This window comes from Vulpes vulpes, chromosome 13, assembly GCF_048418805.1.
Source record: "Vulpes vulpes isolate BD-2025 chromosome 13, VulVul3, whole genome shotgun sequence".
NCBI lineage: Eukaryota > Metazoa > Chordata > Mammalia > Carnivora > Canidae > Vulpes > Vulpes vulpes.
This window is the reverse complement of record NC_132792.1, coordinates 63,249,817-63,274,258: the sequence shown is the minus strand read 5'-3', so window position 1 is coordinate 63,274,258 and position 24,442 is coordinate 63,249,817.

The following is a 24,442-nucleotide window of genomic DNA, read 5'->3' as shown; positions in this document are numbered from 1 at the left end:
GCTGTCCAGGATGACGGAGGCTGGAGTCTTCTCGCGCCAGAGGCAACAGGGTTTCCAGGACATTTAGGGTAATAAAATCGCCTCTGTTAGGACCAAGTCCAGTCAAATATTTCAGTTCTTACTTGTGTGTTCTCTGGCAGTCCCCCCACCCCTCCCAATACTTGTGCTGCCTTCAGAGCAGGCAGATGGGCAGTGGGTAGGCAAAGCAGCAGCAGCCAGAGCCCAATTTTAAAAGGAATCGTGTGACATGTTGTCTCTGACTCTAAGTTGGCAGAGACCTAGGGACAAGCAAGGAAAAACACAAGATAACTCTCCTAAAGATTCTAATCCTCAGGGATTGCATTCAGTTTTTAATACAAGAAATGTCAACCTCTTTTGAAAGGTTTGTGGTGAATGCATTGTCAAAGTGCACAGGAAGAAAGATTTCATTTTGCAGACAGGCCACATGCCTAGAAATGTTTTTTGTTTTGTTTTGTTTTGTTTTTTTGGTGGTGGGGGTTTGGTCACTTTGGACTTGGGACGAGATTCACACCTATTAATATCCATTGTTGGGAGGGGGCATATAGTTTGGAAAAAGTCATGTGCTGTCAAGGGAGTGGCAACAAAAGAAACCTGACCTGTGACTTGTTCATTGACAGGGCAGCTGGGCCTGTGCCAACCTGGTTCCTAGCCCCTAGCTGGGGTCTGTGGGAAAACCTAGTAGAGAGGCTCATACCACTTCACACCATAAGCCATTCCGTGCTCCTGGCATTCCTGGTGATTTCATAAATTCTGAATTCTGGGTGGGGACGTTGGAGCACATGTTGCCATGAAGCTAAACTCCCCTCCTGGGGTTTAAGCAGCCAGGCCTTTGCCTGATGGCCTAAGGAGGGTCTATGTTCTTCTAGGAGAAAACAGGGATCTGGATCCTGCTCAGCAGGGTGGTACCTGGAATTCTAGGCAAGTGGTGATTAACATTTCAGATTCCATCCATAGAAGAGCAAATTGAGTTTCCTACTCCTTGATCACCTGGGCCCCACTCTTCTTTAGGGAGAGGCCCTACTTCAACATGAACTGGCTTTTTGCTCACATCACAATCCACAGAGCTCAGGATTCTACCCAGCCTGGCAATTTCAGGGGGTGGGGAGCAGGTGTCAGGAATTAATCAGCAGCCCCCAATGCACAAGACACAGCTATTTCTAAAATCAAATGCCGAAAAATAAAATAATAAAATAATAAAATAAAATAAAATAAAATAAAATGCCACAGCCAGTGCTCCAAATGTGATTGCATTCTCTGGGTGACAATATTCACATATAGCACAAGAGGCAAAGCAAACTATGAAAATGCTTTCTTTGTTTCACTCAGCACTAGTTCTGGCCACAGCAAACCTGTGATGAGGGCAAGCTTATTCCCAGTTTCTCATTGCCCGCCCCCTCCCCGTTTCCTCTTCCCTGTCAGCATCAACACACACCTCTCCTTCCTTCTGCTGGGGCAGTCAAGTAGTATCCACAAGCAAAATCCACCTTTTCTTATTGGATTTGCAATAGATGAGGAGTGGAAGGGTATCTGAGCTCCCCCTACTGAACCTCCTGACTCCATTTTGTGAGATTTCCTTAATTCTTTTTCACAAGACAATGCGTTTGGAGGTGCTTGACTTGTAAATTAAGGCATAGACCACATGATTGTAAGGTGAGCTAAGGATTGGAGAGGGTAACCCTTTAAACAGTGTAAACTTATCAATCCTTTATGCCTTAGAGTAGGAGAGTGAAGGAATGGAGAAAAGGTTTTCTTAGGAACCTGAAGATAAGGTGAAAGGATGGGGTGAAGTGCTCCTAATGGGGGAACAAATTCAGGCTTCCTCGTCTACTTTGTCTAGAGTTCTGCTTATCTCCCATCAGTATTTTAAATACCTTGGATTCAAAGTGCAGTGTTCCCCAGAAGCAAACGTCCTCCAGCAAGAAGAAAAGAAATGGCCACCAGAGGTGGTCCTGCAGGGTCTCACTTGCCAGTGCCCTACACATGGACACCTAGACATGTAAGGTGGTAGGGATGAGCATCAGACTCAAGACAGGAAGCCTGTTTCTTATGACTCAACTCCACAGTGACTTACAGTGTGCCTGTGTATGTGTGTGTATGTGTGTGTGTCATTGGTCAAACTGCCTCCATTGTTGCTATCTGTGAAACATGGATGAAATTACCTGGCTGGTGGACCTCATAGGCTGATGAAAGATCAGAAGAGAGCTGGTGCATAAAAAGGCTTTATAAATTGTGAATTGCTCTTCTAACATATGGTGCTATGCTAATCCACTCCATTCAGAAAGAAGCAGCGCTGGGAGTGAGGAGAAGTGACTCAGGAAGTTCGAGACAGGAATGAGGGCTGAAGAGCTAGTCAGCAACCTAAAATAGAATCATTTTCAGAGCCTGGGGCCAGACTGCAGGGCCAGGCCCGTCAGCAGCTGGCAGGCAGGAACTCCAGGCTGGCAGCGGCCCAGGCTACCTGCTCCCCCGGTGGGGCCTGTGGGGTCAGTGCCCGCAGCCGGAGAAGGCGAGAAGGCCGCCAACACGCCAGGTCTGTGCAGGCCAACGGCCATGGGCTCACAGGCAGGAAGAGGAGGGCAGGAATTCACAGTGATCTCACCGTGAATTCAAACTGCTCTCCCTCTCTAGAAGATAGTCCCCTCGCTGCCAAACGCTGCCCTGGCCTCTTGCCCGTATTCCCTACCGGCGAAATTAGCCTGCAGATGAAATCTACAAAGCGCGTTGGCCCGGGAGCCCACAGGCCCTGCCCACGTCCCCCTCCTGCCCCAGGAAGGAAGCTGCCCTCTGCCCAGCCTGCCTGGGCTGTGCTCCAGCCCTTTCGTTCCCAGGCAGGTAACGGACACCTGTCCCTGCAGGCCTCGAGACTGGAGAAGTACAGAGGGCTTGGGGTCTGGAGGCCGGCTAGCCGCTCGGGCGTAACTAGGCAGGGATTTGATGTTTCACAAACAAACGCTGCTCCCAGGCATTCCTGCTGCTTGCTCAGGCCAACGAAAGCAAGGTAATAGCTCAAGGAACAGTGACCTCATCAGGAAAGCAGGCTCCCCAGACTCTCGCACAAACCCCACATCCCCAAACAACCCGGGAGACTGTCATGAAAAGTCCCAGAGTGGCCTGCCCTGTAGAATGAGCAGGTGGCCGGTCTGGAAGCGGACTGGGAGCAGGGAGGTAGCTTTTTGCCAACTGTCTGGAGAAACCAGAGGAGAGGGGTTGGGGATGGAGACTGGGGGGAGGTGGGGTTGTGGCGTTTTCCATCTCAGGGTCCTCCCTCTTGCCACAACATAAAGAAACCAAAACAAAGCCAAAGCTATTTGTCATTTCTCTCTCGGGCCCTGGCCAGGCTCCAAGCCGCCAGCACGCTGCCTCGGCAGCCTCTGGGAGCCGGTGCCGTAGAGACCATTCAGCCTGGTCCTGCTTCACTCCTCCCATCTGCTACTTTGTTCTTCCTCAGGATGTGGTGAGAGGTGGAGGTTGGGGAAAGAAGTAGGAAGTGGGGGGGAGGGGGGAGAAGGATGCCTGGATGCTCTGGCTATTTATTCTCTACTCCCCCAGCCTGAGGAGAGGAAGGGCAGAAAGCCATCCTGGCTTCAGAGACTGGAGACACTCACTTGCAGTTGCCCAGGGCTGTGTGCCAGGCGCTACCCGAAGCCACAGGCTAACACTACATATGTTCCTCAGCCTTCCAGCAGGGTGTGGTCAAGCCTTCACATTAAGATAAATGCAGGTGTATTCATAGGAGCAAACACTTCTTGACTACCTACCATGTGCTGGGCACTGTGCTAAGTGCTTAGGCGCCTCAGCTCATGCAATCCTCCAACGGTGCTATAATCGAGTTCTTTCCTTTACTCCCTCCATTTGCAGAGGTTTACAGAGTTCATACCTGGTCAGAGGCCCACAGCCATGGGTGGCCAGCCTGGACATGAACCCAGGCAGTCTGACTCCACAGCCCACCACATGTAGATGTCCAATCTGTATGGTGCTCTCAGGGCCTTACTTGGGGCAAGTGCCACATTCCCTGGCACAGGGGCTTTCCCTGCACAAACACTGTTGGCTTGCCTTGAAGGGGCAGCTGCCCAGAAGAGGCAAAATTCACTCAGATACTTCAGTTAAAGCCTGAAATGTCTTTGGATGTGTTGCCTCAAACCACAAAATATATGAAATATGTAATAATATGTAATTTTATGTATAAAATATATATATATTCATTCTTCTTCTTGCCCTTCCCTTCCTAAACATCTCAGGCCTAATGTAGTACGGCCTAGCAGAGCAAGCTAGGCATCCACACAGGGTGAGAGGGCAGAGCCACAGCAACCCAGAGAGAAGGCAGGCTGGATCCTTTTGAGATAAAGGACACTACTGGGACAATTGGAGAAACTTGAGTGGGGTATGCAGATAGATGACAGTCATGTATCCATGTGAATTTCCTGATTAGATGGGTCTGTTGGGGGTTTTATAGAGGAACGTCTTTGTAGGGGGCACATGATGCCAGCAACTTACTCTTTTAAAATGTTTTTCATTACTAGTTTTACCTTTTAATTTACTTTTTTTCAGCTAAGACAGCAGAAAAGATGATTTATTGTACACATGTTACATTCAGCCACAGATGAAAACAGAGTTAATCCCAAAAGTCGCAGGTCCAGGGCAAAGAACCAAAATGGACTGTTTTGGTATAAGCAAGATGAGTGTCTTAAACGTGGATGAATGTTCTAGATCCATTGAATCGAGTTCTAGAAAGTAGGCATGCAGTCCAACAATTTGCACCAGTGTCCCTGACCTCTGGCTTTCCTTATTTCTGCTGTGGCCTCCATGAGGGCACAAGCTAATGGTTTACTTGGACTTTACTTGCCTTATCTTCTTTTTCACCTCATCCTGTGCATTTGCTTCTTCCTCTGGCTCTCATGGCAGAGGTTTCCAAGAAGATGGTGCTAAGGCCAAGAGATCCTCTTTTCATTTACTTTTAGAACAAACTAGTAGTGCATGCATATGTTCTTGCTGTGAAAAAACATCAAGCAATATAGAAATTATTCCTTAAAAAAAATGAAAGTATCCTTCCCTCCCTTTCAATATCAGTGCTTTTTTCAAAAGCCACCAGTATTATAAAAGCAGTATCTTCACAGAATACAAATATGTAAGGGAGAGAATAGATCTTCAAGTTCCCATCACAAGAAAAAATTGCAACTATTTGAAGTGATGGATGTTAACTAAGCTTATGGCAATGATCATCTTGCAATGTATATGTATATCAGATCATTGTGTTGTACACCTTAAATTAATACCATGTTATAGATCAATTATGTCCCAATAAAACTGAAAAAATAGCCAAGAAAAAATAATTAGAAAATTTTAATTCTCACTACAAAAAAAAAAGATATGTTGTTAAACTTTCATTGCATTGGTTGTTAAAGCCAAAAAAGGTTAATAAAATATACTTCGCTTTTGAAAAAAAAAGACAAAGGGCATCCCGGGTGGCTCAGCGGTTTAGCGCTGCCTTCAGCCCAGGACGTGATCCCACATCGGGCTCCCTGGATGGAGCCTGCTCCTCCCTCTGTCTGTGTCTCTGCCTCTCTCTCTCTCTCTCTCTCTCTCTCTCACTCTCAAATAATAAATAAAATCTTTTAAAAAAAGACAAATATATAGGTGATTGACTTTTACATGGTTCAGAGGAAGAAAGTTATTTGCACTGTGCTTTCAATTTCTCTGTAAATTTGGGATTGTTTCAAAAATGTCTTAAAAATTAACAAGAAGCAAAAAAAAAAAAAAAAAGACACCAAAACACCACATGCTCTGTGCTCTACAGGGAGTGGAGGGCTCCCTCCTGGTGAATCTATGCTCACTGAGTCATTTGATGCCCTCCAGCCTCCACTTGGGAGTTCCAGCAGAAAAAGGTAACATAAGCAGCAGTGCCTTGGCCTTCGTGTTCTCCACTGCCCAGGCACTACACTCCTGCCTCCGCCCACTGTTCCCACGGCAAAAATGCCTTCAGGGTCTTATCCCACTTTATCAATTCCAATAGACAATCAATCTAAAGAAGAAATGATCACTGTACTCTGGGTTTCCTCTCTGAAGGCAGGAACTCTCTGGAACTAATTACTACTGATGAAGAAACATTGTGGGATGAGGGAGGTATGAGAAAGTGCCAAGTCTAATGGTGGTGTCCTCAGCCTGGGACTGTCCTGGCTCCTAGAATATTGTTCCTATATAATTTCTGTACCATGAGGACCGTACCTACCTTCGCCTCTGGGTTCAGGGCAAAGGGCATGGATGTTTTCCACATTTCCAATTATCTTTTCTGTTGGGGAGTCTTTCATTTTAAGAATCAAAAGAAGGGTAGTAACTCCAGTGTTCCTGACCAGAACCGCAGCTAATTTTCAGAGGCAGGAAACGCGCCCTGATGTTCCAGCCTATTACTCAGCAGGTGAGCTGATTGCGAAAGACAGTAGTTATGGTCCCGGTGTCCAGGGCAACAGCACAAACAGTGCAGGGGTGTTCAGGTCAGTGCCCCAGGCTCCCTCACATAAAATTCCTGCATCATGTGTGCTAGGAGTGGGCAGGGCACAGAATAAAACAGGTAAGCTTCTTGATGTGAGAACATTTCCCAGTCTCAGAATATTTCTAGGGCCCTGACTCTGCCTAGAAATGCAGTTAATAAAAAACCAGAGGCCAGTCATTTGTACAGGACCTCCAGAATGACAGCTCCTTTCTCACATGAGACCTGGATTTGTGACAGGGATTTATGAAGCACATCCTCCTTTTACAATTTAATACTGTGTTTTGAAGTGCAATCCTTGCCGTCCCTATAAGACAACAAGAAGCAAAAGTTATCCTAAGGAAACACCAAATTTAACAGTGCCTATATTGGAATTACTGGGCAAGCAAGAGGAAGAGGATGTTAGGAAATATGAGCTAGCAGAAGTGAGCTCAGGGAATCAGATGTGAGAATGTGTGATGGCAGTCAGAAAGAAAAATAGAAAAGACCAGTTGTTTAAAGAAACTTAGAGGGACACCTGGGTGGCTCAGTCAGTTAAGTATCTGCCTTGGGCTGAGGTCATGATCCCTGCTCAACGGGGAGCCTGCTTCTCCCTCTCCTCTCTGCTTATGTTCTCTCTCACTATCTCTCTCTCTCTCTTTCTCAAATAAAAAATAAAAAAATAATAAAATCTTTTTTAAAAAAGTAAAAGTTTAGAATCAGAAAGCAGGATGATTTCAGACAGGAGAAACTGACCTTTCAGCAAACTGTGCTGGACACACTGAGAATGCAAAAATTGAAAGACAGTCCTTGCTCTTGAAGAATGAAACAGTCTAGTGGAAGACACAGACATAAACCAATTTAAAAAATCACATGATCCAAGTCAACAGTTGAGGCATTTAGAGGCTAAGGGAAGATGAAGGAGTGAGTATCTGACTTGGGGAGTCGGGGACATTTAATTTGGGTATTGAAAGGATGAGTACAAGTTTTGCCAAGAAAAGGAAAGGCCTGAGTGCCTTCCAAAGGTAGGTCAGTTACAAGAAAACTTGAAGGAAAGGGCAAAGAAACCAGTTTAGGGAGACTCCTCTTACTGTGTGAGACCAGGTAGCATTTCTGGGCAAGATGTCTGGACTCTTTGTCAGGGGTTTAGAAATGACACTAGGTCAGCCTGAACACAAGGAGATGGTGAGCAGGTGAAAAGAGGGAGAATGATTATACTTTGCCTATAATCTGAGGCTTTCAGCTCAGATTACTTACCTATTAAATAGGGATAACAATATATATGGTAAGGATAGCCAATTATCTAACATGTTTTTGGGGAGTGTTCACTAAATGCTCATTTTTTGGAGTAGGAATCCAATTAATACTTGTACTTTTTCATTTAAATTCAGTTAATTAACATATAGTTTATTATTAATTTCAGAAGTAGAGGTCAGTGATTCATCAGTTGTATATAACACCCAGTGCTCATCATATCACGTGCCCTCCTTAATGCCCATAACCTGGTTACCCCATACCCTCCACCTCCCTCCACTCCAGTGACCCTCAATTTGTTTCCTATGATTAAGAATCTCTTATGGTTTGTCTCTCTCTCTGATTTCATCTTTATTTTTCCCCTCCCTTCCCCTATGATCTGTTTTGTTTCTTAAATTCCACATATGAGTAAGATCATATGATAATTATCTTTCTCCGACTGACTTATTTTGCTTAGTATAATACTCTAGTTCTGGGACACCTGGGTGGCTCAGTGGTTGAGTGTCTGCCTTCGGCTCAGGGCATGATCCTGGTCCGGAGATCAAGTCCGGAATCTGGCTCCCTGCAGGGAGCCTGCTTCTCCCTCTCTCTGTCTCTCTGCCTCTCTCTCTGTGTCTCTCATAAATAAATAAATAAATAAATAAATAAATAAATAAATAAATAAAATCTTTAAAAAAATACTCTCTAGTTCCATCCAAGTCACTGCAAATGGCAAGATTTTGGGTTTTTTGATGGCTGAGTAACATTCCATTGTATTTAAACCACATTTTATTTACTTATTTTTTTTTAGGATTTATTTACTTACTTATTTGAGAGAGAGAGAAAATACAAGCAGGGAGGAGGGGCAGACGGAGAGGGAGAAGCAGATGCTCGCTGAGTAGGGAGCCTGATGTGGGGCTCCATCCCATGACCCTGAGATCATGACCTGAGCTAAAGGCAGTCACTTAACCAACTGAGCCACCCAGGTGCCCCTTTACCACATTTTCTTTATCCACTCATCTGTCATTGGACATCTGGGCTCTTTCCCTAGTTTGGCTATTGTGGACATTGTTGCTGTAAACATTGCGGTGCAGGTGCCCCTTTCGGATCACTACATTTGTATCTTTAGGATAAACCCCTAGTAGTGCAATTTCTGGATCGTAGAGTAGCTCTATTTTCAACTTTTTGAGGAACTTTTATACTGTTTTCCAGAGTGGCTGCACCAGGTTGCATTCCCACCAACCATGTACGAGGGTTCCCTTTATTCCGCATCCTCACCAACATCTGCCATTTCCTGACTTGTTAATTTTAGCCATTTTGACTGGTGTGAAGTGGTATCTCATTGTGGTTTTGATTTGTATTTCCCTGATGCTGAGTGATGTGGAACATTTTTTCACGTGTCTGTTGACTATTTGTATGCCTCCTTTGAAGAAATGTCTGTTCATGTCTTCTGCCCAATTCTTGATTGGATTATTTGTTCTTTGGGTGTTGAGTTTGATAAGTTCTTTTTTTTTTTTAAGATTTTATTTATTTATTCATGAGAGACACACAAAGAGAGAGAGAGGCAGAGACACAGGCAGAGAGAGAAGCAGGCTCCATGCAGGGAGCCTGACGTGGGGTCTCCAGGATCAGGCCCTGTGCTGAAGGCGGCGCTAAACCGCCGAGCCACCTGGGCTGCCCTGATAAGTTCTTTATAGATTTTGGATACTAGTCCTTTATCTGATAAGACATTTACAAATACCTTCTCCCTTTCTGTCGATTGTCTTTGGTTTTGCTGTTTCCTTTGCTGTGCAAAAGCTTTTTATCTTGAAGTCCCAGTAGTTCCTTTTTGCCTTTGGAGACATGGCTAGCAAGAGTTGCTGCGGCTGAGGTCACAGAGGTTGCTGTCTGTGTTCTTTAGGATTTTGATGGATTCCTTTCTCACATTTAGGGCCTTCATCCATTTTGAGTCTATTTTTGTGTATGGTGTGAGGAAATGGTCCAATTCCATTCTTCTTTATGTGGCTGTCCAATTTTCCCAACACCTATTTGTTTAAAAGACTGTCTTTTTTCCATTGGATATTCTCTCCTCCTTTGTCAAAGATTAGTTGACCATAGAGTTGAGGGTCCATTTCTGGGTTTTCTATACTATTCCATTAATCTATTTGTTCGTTTTTTGTACCAGTACCATACTGTCTTAATGATTATAGCTTTGTAATATAGCTTAGAGTCCATAATTGTGATGCCACCAGCTTTGGTTTTCTTTTTCAACATTCCTTTGGCTATTCGGGATCTTTTCTGGTTCCATACAAATTTTAGGATTATTTGTTACAACTCTATGTAAGCTGATGGTATTTTGATAGATATTGCATTGAATGTATAGATTGCTCTAGGTAGCATAGACATTTTAACAATATTTGTTCTTCCAGTCCATGAGCATGAAACATTTTTCCCATTTCTTTGTGTTTGCCTCAATTTCTTTCGTGAGTGTTCTACAGGTTTCTGAGTACAGATCCTTTGCTTCTCTGGCTAGGCTTATTCCTAGGTATCTTATGGTTTTGGGTGCAATTGTAAATGGGATTGATTCCTTAATTTCTTTTTCTTCTCTCTCAGTGTATAGAAATGCAACTGATTTCTGTGCATTGATTTATATCCTGCCACTTTGCTGAATTGCTGCCTGAGCTTTAGCAATTTTAGGGTGGAGTCTTTTGGGTTTTCTACATACCAGATCATGTCATCTGCAAAGATGCATGTCACCCGATATATTGTTTGCCGATTCAGATGTTTTTTATTTCTTTTTGCTGCCTGATTGCTGAGGCTAGGAGGGTATCCTTATAGTATTCCTGACCTTAGGAAAAAAGCCCTCAATTTTTCCATTGAGAATGATATTTGCTGTAGGCTTTTCACATATAGCTTTTATGATATTGAAGTATGTTCCCTCCATCCCTACACTTGTGAAAAGTTTTAATCAAGAAAGGATGCTGTGCTTTGTCAAATGCATTTTCTGCATCTATTGAGAGGATCATATGGTTCTTGTCCTTTCCTTTATTAATGTAGTATATCCACTGATTGATTTGTGGATGTTGAACCACCTTTGCAGCCTAGGAATAAATCCCATTTGGTCAAGGTGAATAATACTTTTAATATACTGTTGGGTCATTTTGGCTAGTATCTTGGTGAGAATTTTTGCATCTGTGTTCATCAGGGATATTGGCCTGTAATTCTCCTTTTCAGTGGGGTCTTTGTCTGGTTTTGGGATTAAGGTAATGCTAGCCTCATAGAAAGAGTTTGGAAGTTTTCCTTCCATTTCTATTTTTTGAAACAGCTTCAGAAGAATAGGTATGAATTCTTCTTCAGATGTTTGGTAGAATTCCCCTAGGAAGCCATCCAGCCCTGGACTTTTGTTTGTTGGGAGATTTTGGATTACTGCTTCAATTTCCTTACTGGTTATAGGTCTGTTCCATTTTTCTATTTATTCCTGTTTCAGTTTTGGTAGTTTATGTTTCTAGAAATGAATCCATTTCTTTCAGGTTATGTAATTTGTTGGCATGCAGTTGCTCATAATATGTTCTTATAATTGTTTCTATTTCTTTGGTGTTGGTCATGATCTCTCCTCTTTCATTCATGATTTTATCTATTTGGGTCTTTTTTCTTTTTGATAAGTCTGGCTGAGGACTTATCAGTCTTATCAATTCTTTCAAAAAATGGGCTCCTAGTTTCATTGATCTGTTTTACTGTTCTTTTGGTTTCTATTCCATTGATTTCTGCTCTAATCTTTATTAATTCTCTTCTCCTGCTGGGTTTAGGCTTTATTTACTGTTTTTTCTCTAGCACCTTTATGTATAAGGTTAGGTTGTGTCTTTGAGACTTTTCTTATTTCTTGAGAAAGGCTTGTATTGCTATATACTTCCCTCTTAAGACCTCCTATCCTGCATCTCAAAGGTTTTGAACAGTTGTGCTTTCATTTTCATTTGTTTCCATGAATTTTTAAAATTCTTCTTTAATTTCCTGGTTGACCCATTCATTCTTTAGTAGGATACTCTTTAACCTCTACCTATTTGAGTTCTTTCCAAATTTCCTCTTGTGATTGAGTTCAAGTTTTAAAGCATTGTGGTCTGAAAATATGCAGGGAATGATCCCAACCTTTTGATACCAGTTGAGACCTGATTTGTGACCCAGTATGTGATCTATTCTGGAGAATGTTCCATGTGCACTCAGGAAGAATGTGTATTCTGTTGCTTTAGGATGGAATGTTCTGAATATATCTGTGTAGTCCATCTGGTCCAGTGTGTCATTCAAAGCCCTTTTACCCTTGTTGATCTTCTGCTTAGATGATCTGCCCATTGCAGGGAGTGGGGTGTTAAAGTCTTCTACTATTATTGTATTATTATCAATGTGTCTCTTTAATTTTGTTATTAATTGGTTTATATAATTGGCCGCTCCCATGTTAGAAGCATAAATATTTACAATAGTCATATCTTCTTGTTGGATAGACCCTTTAATTGTGATATAATATCCTATATCACATTATATTATATATTATATATTTTATATATTATAATTATAAATATAATTATATATATTATATATTATCACATTATATTATAATATAATATCCTTCTTCATCCTTCAGTCTTTGGTTTAAAATCTAATTTTTCTGAAATAAGGATTGCTATTCCAGCTTTTGTTTGATGTCCATTAGCATGATAAATGGTTTTCCACCCCTCACTTTCAATCTGGAGGTGTCTTTCGGTTTAAAATGAGTCTCTTGCAGACATCACATCACTGGGTCTTGCTTTTTTTTAAGATTTTATTTTTTTATTCATGAGAGACACAGAGAGAGAGGCAGAAACATAGGCAGAGGGAGAAGCTCCCTACAGGGAGCCTGATGCAGAACTCAATAAAAGGACCCTGAGCCAAAGGCAGATGCTCAACCACTGAGTCACCCAGTGCCCATGGGTCTTGTTTTTTTATACAGTCTGATACCCTGTGTCTTTTGACTGGGGCATTTAGCCTATTTACATTCAGAGGAACTATTGAACGATATGAATTTAGTCCCATTGTATTATCTGTAAAGTCTCTGTTTCTGTGGATTGTCTCTGTTTCTTTCTGGCCTATGTTACTTTGGGGCTCTCTCTTCACTGAAGGAATCTTCTGAATGGGGTGGTGGTGGCTGGAAGGCTTGGCGCTTGTAGCTGCAGTGATGGAGGCTCTTGCCCAAAGCATGGCACTCTGTGACACCCCGGCCCAGGGAAAAAACAAAAAAGTGACCCCATGGCTGGTTGTGCCTCTTAGTAAAAGAAATTCTGGGCAAAAGACATGGAGCCAAATTTAAAGGGAATGATGTTGTTAGGGACTGAACTGTTTCCCAAAAAGTCACATGTTGAAGTCCCAACTCTCAGTACCTCAGATTGTGACCTTATTTGGGAATAGGGTCTTTACAAGGTAATCAAGTTAAATGAGGTCATTACAGTGGGCCCTACTTCAATACAATATGTCCTTCTAAGAAGGGGAATTTGGACACATTCCCAAGGGAATGTGAAGGGAAGATGGTGTGGAGAGATGTAGAGGGAACAGTAAGGAGATTCCTACAAGGGAAAGAGAGAGGCCTGGAACAGAGCCTTCCTACACACTCCTCAAAAGGAATCAACCTTACTGATACTTTTATTTCAGATTTCTAGTCTCCAGAACTGTGAGACAATCAATTTCTGTTGTTGAAGCCACCCAGCCTGTGGCACTTTTTTATGGCAGCCCTAGCAAACTAAGACAGATGACTACCCTACTATGGTCCACTGTGGTCCCCTTCAAGCAGTGTTTCTCAAATTTCAATAATGCATACATTTCTTTTAAGGAAAGAGACACATCCTCTTGCTCCATACCTATCCCATGACAATTTATATTATTTTAAAACTATTTTTAAAGTAGTATAATTAGTTACAAACATAAAATCAAACATACATTTATATTTTTGTTCTTGTAGAATTATAAAATCAAAACCAAATGTTCTCTATATCAAAATTATCCATTGAAAAGATACTTGCAAATGACATATCTGGTAAAGGGCTAGTATCCAAAATCTACAAAGTACTTAACAAATTCAACACGTAAAAAAGTCAAACAATCCAGTTAAAAATGGGCAGAAGACATGAACAGACACTTTTCCAAAGAGGACATCCAGATGGCTAACAAACACATGCAAAGATGCTCAACATCACTCATCATCAGGTAAATACAAGTCAAAACCACAATGAGATACCAACTCACATCTGTCAAAGTGACTAAAATTAACAACATACAAAACGACAGGTGTTTGGCAAGGATGAAAAGAAAGGGGAACCCTCTTGTGCTATTGGTGGGAATGCAAACTGGTGCAGCCACTCCAGAGAACAGTAAGGAGATTCCTCAAAAAGATAGAAATACAACTGCCCTACAGTCCAGCAATTGCACTGCTAGGTATTACCCAAAGGATACAAAAATAGCTTCAAAGGGGTACATGCACCCCGATGTTTATAGCAGCATTATCAACAATAGCCAAACTATGAAGAGCACCCAAAATACCCATCAACTGATGAATGGATAAAGAGTATGTGGTATATATAAAATGAAATATTACTCAGCCATCAAAAAATGAAATCTTACCATTTGCAACAACATGGATGGAACTAGGGTGTATTAAGCTAAGTGAAATAAGCCAGAGAAACACCATGTGATCTTATTCATATGTGGAATTTAAGGAAGAAACAGATGAACATATAAGAAGGGGGGAAAGAATAAAAGGAAAGAGGGAAACAAACCATAAGAAACTCTTAACAATAGAGAAAAAACTGACGGTTGATGGAGGCAGGTGGGTGGGGAATATTCTTGAAGGGTTATGGGTACTAAGGAGGGCAGTCATGGTGATGAGCACAGGGTGTTGTGTGTGATGAATCACTGAATTCTATTCCAGAAACCAATATTGCACTGTAGGTTCACTAACAAAAATTTAAACTAAAAAAAAATTATCAGTTGAAATAAAAATCACAGAATTTAAAATAAAAATTCTTGTGGCAATGTTGATGGCTCCACTTTGAGGAAAACTACCTTGAGTAATTTATTTTTTTAAGATTTTATTTATTTATTCATGAGACACACAGGGAGAGGCAGAGACATAGGCAGAGGGAGAAGCAGGCTCCCCCTGGGGAGACTGATAGGGTACTTGATCCCAGGACCCCCGGATCATGACCCGAGCCAAAGGCAGATGCTTAGCTACTGAGATACACATGCATCCCTACTCTAAAGAATTTATACACTGGGAAGACTATGTCACCCTAAAGCAGTGCCGGTGGGTGGTCAAATACCATATGTCCCAGAATTCATAGAATTAGATGGACACCTGGATCATGCACTAATGCTGGTATGTCTCTAAGGAAACAACTCTGTTCTCCTGTAGAGAATTTGGTAGCTTCCCACAGCTCAGGGCCTGTAGTCAAATGTTGAAGCTCTGAGCAAGTAGGAGACTAGAGGCTAGAGAGGAGAAAACTGGGGTGGACATAGTCAGGCTCCCCATGTGTGTTTGTCCCCCTCCATACACACAGTGCCGATTTTGTAGCAGATTCACAGGGTGGGTTTTAGCAGAATAAATAAGTAGATAGACAAATGATTATTAAAGTACCCCACGTATTACGGGCTGAATTCTGTTCCCCAAAATTCATATGTCGAACTTCCAACACCTAGTACCTCAGAATGTAACCATATTTAGAGTTAGGGTCTTTACATAGGTAATAAAGGTTAAATGAAGTCATAAGGCTGGGACCCTCATCCAATAGGACTTATAAGAAGAGAGACATGAGAGATGCACAGGTGCAGAGGAAAGGCCATGTGAGGACACAGTGGGAAGGCAGCCATCTGCAAGATAAGGGGAGAGGCCTCAGAAAAAACCAAACCTATTGACAACTTGATTTTAAACTTCTAGCCTACAGAACTGTGAGAGAACAAATTTCTGTTGTTTAAGCCACCCTGTCTGTGGTGGTTTCTTATGACAGACCTAGCAAATTAATCCCCCCCTGCATGGATGATCTCTCTCCAAGCCAATATCCCCCAGCACGCTATTTGTTCATAATGTGGGCAGGTGTACAATCACCCTGCAGAGAGCATCATGCGGGCTGCTTTGGGAGTTGCTGAAATCGGGGTTGGAAATTTGTTGAAAGGTCTCATCTCCCCTACCAAACTGTAACTCCTGAGCAACCAGGACTGTGTCTCAGTGAACAAGAGCACAGGAGTCTTGTGACCAGTATTTGATGGATATATGAATGAAAAAAAGAAACAAGAAGTCATCTAACTTTATATTTATAAATAGATAAAGAATATACACCAAAACATTCATAGAGTTAATCTCTGAATATGAGGTTATGGATGATTTCATTTTTATTACTTTTACATCAATGTTTTCTTTATCTCATACAATAAATTCATAACATTATAATATGATAAAAGAGATGATGTTTTATTTTGCTTTGCTTGTTATGTTTGAGTATCCAGAGCTGTTGCTCACTGAGACGCTGACAACAGAATTTAACTTCATTCCCTTGCTGATCATAACTTAAAGAAAAGAGGGACCCTGGGGAAGACCTGAGCCACAGGGACTTTTCCCTTGGACCCCCTGAGACCAAGGACTTCCACTTAGAATAAAGTCCCCAAATCATCTGCTAGCCCTAAGTCCTGCAGTGTGGAAAGAAGGTCCAATATCCAAGATAGGGAGCAGGGAACTTGACACCAAGGCCTGGGTGGTACCTGCACTGGAAGCCATGGACAAGATTTCTAGACATTCATGTTGGGTGGTCCAGGGAGATGAGGCCTGTGTCCATTCATGGAGCTTCATAAGGCTTGGTCACCCTGTCTCCTAAGAAACGTGTTTTAAAAAGGCAGCCTGGGTGGCTCAGTGGTTTAGTGCCTGCCTTCAGCCCAGGGCGTGATCCTGGAGACCCTGGATTGAGTCCCTCATCGGCCTCCCTGCATGTAGCCTGCTTCTCCCTCTGCCTGTGTCTCTGCCTCTCTCTCTCTCTCTCTCTCTCTGTCATGAATAAATAAGAAAAACAAAGTCTTAAAAAAAAAAAAAGAAACACTTCAAAGGTTTGCACAGACCACAGTTCACTCTTGGGCAAATTCAGCATCTATTGTGTAACATAAATGGTCCAGAGACCCTCCAGCCAAAATGATCTCTTACTTTATCCAACAAGAAGCCCTCAAATCTACTGCCAGAAGCCACCCATGGTGTCAAGAGTCACCTACAGAAGGATCCAAGGGAAACAGCTTGTTAATTCATTAGCACATTGGTGCTCAGCAGAAAGAGAGTCCCAAGAGATCGAGATGAAGGCATTCCAACTTGTGATAGAAGGGAGAAGTTGAGCAGTATCTGTCACGGTGTTTCTCAAACATAAGAAATACATAGTCCCCTTTTAAAGGAAAAAAAATTACTTGTATCCCCAATACTGACTCAATTTATTGTTATTCTAAGGCAACTTAAATATGTACAAACACATACAATTAGGTAGGAAAATAAGCTTAAAATACAGAAATGTATGTTGAATATGGAAAACATAATTGCCAATAAAATCCAAATTACTCCATTACTTTAATGTGACAAATTGAACTGTTTTTGCTGAAGTTAATTCACCGCACACAACAGGAATACAGGGCTGATCACAGCAGCAGAGTCATCACACTGGAGAAATGTGAGAATGCGGCGCTCCTACTACCTTCTACTTAAAATGCCACGAAGCCTCCATTGTACCAGCTACTGTCCAATCTGGCCTTCTTTTGGCTCCAACATGCCGTTTACATATTCCATCCTCCATTCTTTTTCTATTACGCGATTAAAGATATTCTTACCTACTTACACTAATGCCTTCTTTTTTTTTTTTTTAAGATTTATTTATTCATGAGAGATAGAGAGAGGCACAGGCATAGGCACAGGCAGAGGGAGAAGCAGGCTCCATGCAGGGAGCCCGATGTGGGACTCAATCTCGGGTCTCCAGGATCAGGTCCCCAGCTGAAGGCGGTGCTAAACCACTGAGCCACTAGGGCTGCCCCATACACTGATGCTTTTAGAAGCATCATCAACAAACCCTGACACTGAGAACGGATAGTCATAACTTCAGTAACAAGGCAATTGCCCAGGTCACCGAGGAGATATTAGATTACCACAAATGAAAGCACCATTTTAAAATTCTTATTGATACCTCTGTTGGATCTCCAGTTTGAGAAACTTTTGTTCTTAAGGTATGCTACTATTCAGAGAAAATAAACTCAGGTGGGGAACAAAGTTAAAACTTTAAAAAGAAGGTAGCAAAAGACTATGTTTAGAGGCCTCAAAAAAGGTCAAAAAAGAGCAGAAGGAATTAAAATAAATTGGGAGGTGTAAATGGAGAGAAAAAACAAACAAAAGTTACCTAGTTTGATTATTGATGATGATGATGGTTTGGGGTTTGGTTTTGGCTAAGACTACCTTTGGATTTCCCCTGACCATCTTATTATAAAGTAGTAGTTACATGTGGTTGAATCAGACACCCCTGAGACAGGTTTCAGTTCCACAATTTTCCACATAAATGCAAGAAGGAGCTTGGCTTCTCTAAATCTCAACTTCTTTCTCTACAAATAGGGATGCTAATTTTACCTTCCTCAAAGGATTGTTTTGAGAATTCAATTAAATAATCCATGTTTAAAAAAATCACTAATACACTGCATAGCACACAGTAAGTGCTCAATTAGTAACTACTTTTCACAGCAGATTTATTTTAGCCATATTGACCATAAAACTAGACAAAGGACTTTAGAATGCCTAAACCAAATAGTGGATAAACACGTATTTGGTCTTATATTTTAAAGTACTTTTTAAATAAATACACATTCACAAAATTTTATAAAACATGTTGAAATTATTTACTAAAATGTATGTCAACAAACAACTATTATCAAACATTATCCAAAAGATTTATCTAAATTTGTACCATTTTCTGGGACACTGGATGGCTCAGTGGTTGAGTGTCTGATTTCGGCTTAGGGCTGGATCCTGCTCTGAGGAATCTAGTCCCGCTTCTCCCTCTGTCTATGTCTCTGCCTCTCTGTATGTGTCTCTTGTGAATAAATAAATAAAATCTATTTTAAAAATGTTTAAATTTGTACCATTTTCCAGTGATTGGCTTCTCACATATCAATTCACTGGACCAGCTCTCCATAAAACCATATTTTAGAATTATGTGAAATTTTATCTTAAAATTACTTCACTTTGTTAAATACATTTTAAATATTCAGCAGGAAGGAAAGATAAAATTTCTCTTACATGTTTTAAGGAATTGGGTAATTGCTGGGTTACTTAAGCAATTGCAAAGGATTTGATACAAAACAACTCTTAGAGGAAACAGAAATGTCAAAATTAGTAGAAACATGATTTCCAAAGAAACAGTTTTTGGTTAGGGAAAAAAAATCATCATTAGAGCCAAGTTAAGAAGCAGCTCGTGTGTGTGTGTGTGTGTGTGTGTGTGTGTGTGTTCTCCAGAAAAGGAAATGTGCATTAGTACTACATCTAGGAAAAGAGAATTTAAGGGCTTCCTTGAGATGAGCAGATTAGTTTTATCAAGAGTAGCATTAGAGGGTTAGAGGAAGCTAAACTAAAAGTGCAATCATGAAGTAGGAAAACTATCAATTCTCAAAGAAAGCAACACAAAGACTAAAATCCATGTGACTTGAAAAGGTCAGAGGTAGCCAATAGCCCAGGACTTTCAGGCAATGAGAAAAATCATAGCTAGCTAACTATCTGATTTATCTCCCAAACTTACACACTTCTGAAAGTAAAACACAGTAATAAATCAAAATTATATAAACTCTATGCATTTTGAGGATAAATTGAATTTATTATATGAGTGGACCTATATGTTAATTCTACTCCAAAGTAAAATTATTTCCTTAAAAGTAGACAATTAGCATGTATATTCAACCAAAACCAAAATAAAAAACCAATAAAAAATAAACCAAAATTCAACCAAATTACCATGTATATTCACATGGATTATTGAAAGATTAAAAATAAAATAAAAAAAAATAAAAAAAAATAAAAAAAAAATAAAATCATTCTTGGTATGCATTTGTGTAGTTTAATCGGTTACTTACTTATGTCTTCCTTATTGAAATATTTTGAAGAGCATATTTTTTATTACACTCTTACAAGTTTTAATTATTATATGAAGCTGCCTACAATTTTCTGCAAAGTTGTATTCTATGATTAACAAATGTTAAATTGTGTACATCTTCAATTGATTCCCCTATGGACAACAATATTTTTTTAAGATTTTATTCATTTATTCATGAGAGACACAGAGAGAGAGGCAGAGACACAGGCAGAGGGAGAAGCAGGCTCCCTGCTAGGAGCCCAAGGCAGAGACCAGATCCCAGGACCCTGGGATCACAACCTGACTTAAGCTGAAAGCAGATGCTCAACCACTGAGCCACCCAGGTGCCCCTGGACAACAATATTTTTAGTTGGGAAAATATTCTCTACAGGTGCCAAAGTACCTGGTAAACTGAGAACAAATTCTGCTAAATATGGATTCATAGTCCTAATTTTTTCTATGTTGAAAAGTGTAAATAATTCAGACCAAATATTTTCATGGGTACTTTCATTTTTCCTAAGGTCAAAGTACATTTCTTTAACAAATACTTTTATAAATGCTGCAAAATTATAGGCTTACCTGCCAATCCATTCCATTTCAGGATCTAAATTCATTCAATTAAAAGTAGAGTTTTGTCAAAAGACCCCACAAGTCAAAATCCTCCAAAGCATAAATGCAATTATAGATTTTTTACATTAAAACATTTACAACATTTAAGCTCTACATGTTTAATTGTTCAATGTCTCCCCTGCCTTGTAAGGGTACATTTCACTGTCTTCCTGTTTGCAACTTTGTTTTCAATAGCTGCGATTTGTTTAAAAGTTCCAGTACTGAAATTTTTTGGTCCTTCACTGAATACCTTGATTAAACATTTAAAACTGAATTTAATCTAAATGCAATCAAAGGACTTGGTTGTGAAAAAATGTTTCATCTGCTATTAATGAAATCACCACATTAATATCAATGGTTTTGCTTTTTGAATATATACAAGAAAACTTGGAATTAAAGGTGAGTGAAATTCATCTAGAAGAACTGGTATATGATCTAATGAAAAGTCATGCTTCACTGAGTGATACATAAATGCATCTTCTGCAACTGTATCACCTTTCTGCCTAGTCTTATTAAAATTAAAACAAACTTTTGGGGCATCTGGGTGGCTCAGTATGTTGAGCTTCCTACTCTTGGCTTCAGCTAGTTCGTGATCTCCAGGTCTAGGATCAAGCCATAGGTGGACGTCCATGCTCAGTGGGGAGTCTGTTCCCCTCCCTCCCTCCCTCTGTCTCTCCCTTCCCCCCCTCCCCTCCTTACACACTTTCTCTCTAAAATAAATAAATAAGGGATGCCTGGGTGGCTTTGTGGTTGAGCGTCTGCCTTTGGCTCAGGGCATGATCCCGGGATCTGGGATCAAGTCCCACACTGGGCTCCTTGTGAGGAGCCTGCTTCTCCCTTTGCCTGTGTCTCTGCCTCTCTCTCTGTGTGTCTCTCATGAATAAAAAAATAAATCTTTAAAAAATTTTAAAACAAACTTTTGAAGTAGATGCTGATGTATCCCCAGCAGATGTGTGTCTTCTTGTTTTCCTGTGGCCACTTACAGCCCTCCGTTGTGGACAATAAATGTTGACAAACACTTTGTTCATTATCAGTTATCTTGAGACACAGTAATCTGAATATCTAATTTTTCATTAAACATTAACTTTTCATTTTTTTAGTTGATTGTTGGTGGAAAGATTTATTGCAAAAGCAAGAAAAGTATTCTAAGTGTATTAGTTTCCCAAAACTGCTACAACAAATTATGTAACAAACTTAGTGGCTTAAAACAACATGAATTTGTTATCTTGCAGTTCTGGAGGTCAGAAGCCCAAAATCAGTCTCACTGGGCCAAAGGCAAAACATTGGTTAAACTGGTTCCCTCTGTCTAATTAAAAAATGGGCAGAAGACACAAACAGACATTTCTCCAAAGAAGACATCCAAAGAGCCAACAGATACATGAAAAGATGCTCAACACACTCATCATCAGGGAAATGCAAATCAAAACCACAATGAGGTATCCCCTCACACCAGTCAGAATGGTTAAAATAAAAAACACAAGTAACAACAAGTGTTGGCAAGGATGTGGAGAAAAAGGAACCCTTATGCACTGTTGGTGAGAATGCAAACTGGTGCAGACACTCTGGAAAACAGTACGGAGTTTCCCCAAAAAATTATAAATAAAATTACCATTGGATTCAGCAATTCCACTACAGGGTATTTACCTAAAGAATAGGAAAACACTAATTCAAAAAGACATATGCACCCCTATATTTATAGGAGCATTACTTACAATAGCCAAACTATATAAGCAGCCTAAGTATCAATCAATAAATGAATGGATAAAGATGCTGTTATATATAAAATGGGATATTACTGAGCCACAAAAAAGAATGAAATCTTGCCATTTACAACAATACAAATGAAACTAGAGAGTATAATGCTAAGTGAAATACGTCAGAGAAACACAAATAGCATGATTTCACTCATATGTGGAATTTAAAAAACAAAACAAATTAACAAAGGAGGGGGAAGATAAACCAAAAACCAGATGTAATTACGGAAAACAAACGGATGGTTATGGGAGAGGAGGTGGAGGGGGAATGGGTGAAACAGGTGATGGGGATTAAGGAGTGCATGTACGACTACTGAGTAATATATAGAATTGTTGAATCACTATACCATACACCTGAAACTAATATATTACTGCATATTAATTACACTGGAATTAAAATTTAAACTATTTTTTTAAAAACTGATGACTCTGGGATACCTGGGTGGCTCAGCGGTTTGGCGCCTGCCTTTGGTCCAGGGCGTGGTCCTGGAGACCCGGGATTGAGTCCCACGTCGGGCTCCTGGCATGGAGCCTGCTTTTCCCTCTGCCCATGTCTCTGCCTCTCTCTCTTTCTATCATAAGTAAATAAATAAATAAATCTTTAAAAAAAATAAAAATAAATAAATAAATAAAACTGATGACTCTGAGTGGAGAATTGTTTTTGTTACGTTTTTCTATTTCTGGAGTCCACTTGATTTTCTTGGTTCATGATCCCTTCCTCACATCACTCCAATCTCTTGTTTTGGTAGTAGCATCAGCTACTGACTGAGCTCCTGCCTCTCTAAGGATCTTTGAGTACCTTAGGCCCACCTGGATAATCCGGACTAATCTTCCCATCTCAAGATCCTTATTGAACGTCTGCAAAATCCCTTTTGACCTATGAGGTAGCATATTCACAGGTTCAAGCATTTAGGATATCTTTGACAGAAGGAGGGCATTACTCAGCCTACCAGGCCAAGCAATGTAAAAACCAAATGCAGATTTACACAGTACAATCAGTGACACCACCAACGCAGCAGGAGCTTTCAGATACTCCCAAGAGCTCCGAGTAGAACTTCTTAGCCTCTATTTCCTGAACATATCTCAAGCACAGCTCTATTAGCCTACATTTTCCCACATTTCCCACTGGCCACATGGACTATCGGCCCAGCACTTGGAGCATATGGCATCCCACAGGCCAAAATGTGGCTCACAGCCCAACTGACTGGTGCACTGAGTCACAACAGTGATCAGCAGCGACCACCACCTGGGAGGAGAGGGCGTTCCTTATCCCTGGCTGCTGCCGTCTAAGGGCACTTCATCTTACCAGCAAACATCCTGCACGCTCTCCTTGAAAAGGAGCTGCTGGTGATGCTGTATCTGGAAAACTTCAGGAGAAGCGACTGGTGTGCTTCACGGTCTTCCAGATTTAACCATGCGTCAAAGGAAGAACTCTGGCTGCCGCACTGTATCTTGCACACTGCTTGCCAAGACCAGAAGCCAGCAGTGGAGGCTACCAGCCCCCTCCCCTGCTTATCTCGGTGCCAGCAATATTAATACCACCTTTTTTTAAAAGGAAAATTTGGGACAAATGCTAATCCAGACAGGATGCCAGAAGGTGAGGTATCATAAAGGCTGCTCCAAGTGAACCTGGACCCACTGTTGTACTCTAACAAGTGAAATAAAAGTTAACATTTCCTTTAAATTAGAAAAAAAGAAAAAGCATGCCAAGATTTACCTAAGCAGCTGCCAATAATTAATAATCGAGGTTACGACAATGGAATTTAACCCGTATTTACTTACTCTAGATTATGTATCTCTTTATCAGAATAAATTCATGGGGCACCTGGGTGGTTCAGTCAGGTAAGCATCTGGCTCTTGATTTTGACCGTGATCTCAGGGTCATGAGATTGAACCCCATGTCAGACTCTATGCTGGGCATGGAGCCTGCTTAAGATTCTCTCTCCCCCCACCTCCCCACCCCTATTTGCTTGCACTCATGTTCTCTCTCTCTCTCTCTCTCTCCCTCAAAAAAGAATAAATTCACAATGGCTTACTTTACAAAGGAGATAAACATTTCTGAGGAAAATGTTAAGTGAATGGATGGTAGGGTTTCTTGGTTATTCACGAGTCAATCAAACCTAAGCAGGGCAACACCTACAGGCAACTATACAAATTTCAATAACAACACCAAAAACCAGCCTGGCAATTCAAAATCTAGTGAATGATTTCAAACTGACCCTAACTGTTTATATTCCATA